This window comes from Lithobates pipiens, unplaced genomic scaffold (genome assembly GCF_037356315.1).
Source record: "Lithobates pipiens isolate NorthernLeopardFrog02 unplaced genomic scaffold, aLitPip1_a1.2 Scaffold_28, whole genome shotgun sequence".
Lineage (NCBI taxonomy): Eukaryota > Metazoa > Chordata > Amphibia > Anura > Ranidae > Lithobates > Lithobates pipiens.
Window position 1 is genome coordinate 167,232,758 of NW_027507789.1, and position 2,500 is coordinate 167,235,257.

Sequence of the window (2,500 nt, forward strand, 5' to 3'; positions counted from 1 at the left end):
GCTCGGCCATCCTGACCTGTGATGCTTGGGGTTCGGTGAGACCGACGACGCTCACAGGTTGATCTAATGTGCCCGTAAAATAAATCCGCTGAAGGTTACTTGATGGAGAAATTGCGATAGAAGCAGCTTTACCCTTGTCACCATTCATTGCTACCCTCATTATTTCCAAAGCGTTGGAAGGAAACAACAAAGCCGGATGTTAAAAGTGCAAAGTAGTGATTTAATAGAAGGACACGCAGAAAGCAAGCGTTTTGCTGTCAACAAGAGATGGCCGTTTGCTTCGAGTGCAATTTTTTTCTTGGATGCAGAATTAGAAAGTGGGTGTTTCTAGTAGATATTGTCTAATTCAAGAACTCCGGAAAGTCAAGTCATCCTAACGTTTTGATTTCATTATCTAGATTATCCTTCAAACATTTCCACCCTAACGTGCCCTTGGGAAAAAATTCTTAATACGCTGCTATGTGAGATACAGTCACCAAGCCTTGCAGGTAGGCCCCAGCGAGATTTGAACTTGCGACCCCTGGTTTACAAGACCAGTGCTCTAACCCCTGAGCTATGGAACCCTTTATGCTTGGTTCCAAGACAAGTTATTTTTTGTCCTAGACGTTGAGCGGTAGTGGAGCTAGAGAATGTGAATGCATGCAAAGAAAAGCTTAAAAGCTGTCAGAAGTGGGATTCGAACCCACGCCTCCAGGGGAGACTGCGACCTGAACGCAGCGCCTTAGACCGCTCGGCCATCCTGACCTGTGATGCTTGGGGTTCGGTGAGACCGACGACGCTCACAGGTTGATCTAATGTGCCCGTAAAATAAATCCGCTGAAGGTTACTTGATGGAGAAATTGCGATAGAAGCAGCTTTACCCTTGTCACCATTCATTGCTACCCTCATTATTTCCAAAGCGTTGGAAGGAAACAACAAAGCCGGATGTTAAAAGTGCAAAGTAGTGATTTAATAGAAGGACACGCAGAAAGCAAGCGTTTTGCTGTCAACAAGAGATGGCCGTTTGCTTCGAGTGCACTTTTCCTTGGATGCAGAATTAGAAAGTGGGTGAGACCGACGACGCTCACAGGTTGATCTAATGTGCCCGTAAAATAAATCCGCTGAAGGTTACTTGATGGAGAAATTGCGATAGAAGCAGCTTTACCCTTGTCACCATTCATTGCTACCCTCATTATTTCCAAAGCGTTGGAAGGAAACAACAAAGCCGGATGTTAAAAGTGCAAAGTAGTGATTTAATAGAAGGACACGCAGAAAGCAAGCGTTTTGCTGTCAACAAGAGATGGCCGTTTGCTTCGAGTGCACTTTTCCTTGGATGCAGAATTAGAAAGTGGGTGTTTCTAGTAGATATTGTCTAATTCAAGAACTCCGGAAAGTCAAGTCATCCTAACGTTTTGATTTCATTATCTAGATTATCCTTCAAACATTTCCACCCTAACGTGCCCTTGGGAAAAAAATCTTATTACGCTGCTATGTGAGATACAGTCACCAAGCCTTGCAGGTAGGCCCCAGCGAGATTTGAACTCGCGACCCCTGGTTTACAAGACCAGTGCTCTAACCCCTGAGCTATGGAGCCCTTTATGCTTGGTTTCAAGACAAGTTATTTTTTGTCCTAGACGTTGAGCGGTAGTGGAGCTAGAGAATGTGAATGCATGCAAAGAAAAGCTTAAAAGCTGTCAGAAGTGGGATTCGAACCCACGCCTCCAGGGGAGACTGCGACCTGAACGCAGCGCCTTAGACCGCTCGGCCATCCTGACCTGTGATGCTTGGGGTTCGGTGAGACCGACGACGCTCACAGGTTGATCTAATGTGCCCGTAAAATAAATCCGCTGAAGGTTACTTGATGGAGAAATTGCGATAGAAGCAGCTTTACCCTTGTCACCATTCATTGCTACCCTCATTATTTCCAAAGCGTTGGAAGGAAACAACAAAGCCGGATGTTAAAAGTGCAAAGTAGTGATTTAATAGAAGGACACGCAGAAAGCAAGCGTTTTGCTGTCAACAAGAGATGGCCGTTTGCTTCGAGTGCAATTTTTTTCTTGGATGCAGAATTAGAAAGTGGGTGTTTCTAGTAGATATTGTCTAATTCAAGAACTCCGGAAAGTCAAGTCATCCTAACGTTTTGATTTCATTATCTAGATTATCCTTCAAACATTTCCACCCTAACGTGCCCTTGGGAAAAAATTCTTAATACGCTGCTATGTGAGATACAGTCACCAAGCCTTGCAGGTAGGCCCCAGCGAGATTTGAACTCGCGACCCCTGGTTTACAAGACCAGTGCTCTAACCCCTGAGCTATGGAACCCTTTATGCTTGGTTCCAAGACAAGTTATTTTTTGTCCTAGACGTTGAGCGGTAGTGGAGCTAGAGAATGTGAATGCATGCAAAGAAAAGCTTAAAAGCTGTCAGAAGTGGGATTCGAACCCACGCCTCCAGGGGAGACTGCGACCTGAACGCAGCGCCTTAGACCGCTCGGCCATCCTGACCTGTGATGCTTGGGGTTC

The 2,500-nt window shown here is 45.4% G+C and overlaps 1 non-coding gene across 1 annotated transcript; it reads right to left on the reverse strand.

Annotated features, from left to right (window-relative positions):
• Nucleotides 1–1,500: 1,500 nt before the first annotated feature.
• On the reverse strand, nt 1,501–1,573 carry TRNAT-UGU (transfer RNA threonine (anticodon UGU)). Its single transcript has one exon. It is a non-coding gene; the product is annotated as a tRNA-Thr (tRNA).
• Nucleotides 1,574–2,500: the final 927 nt, after the last annotated feature.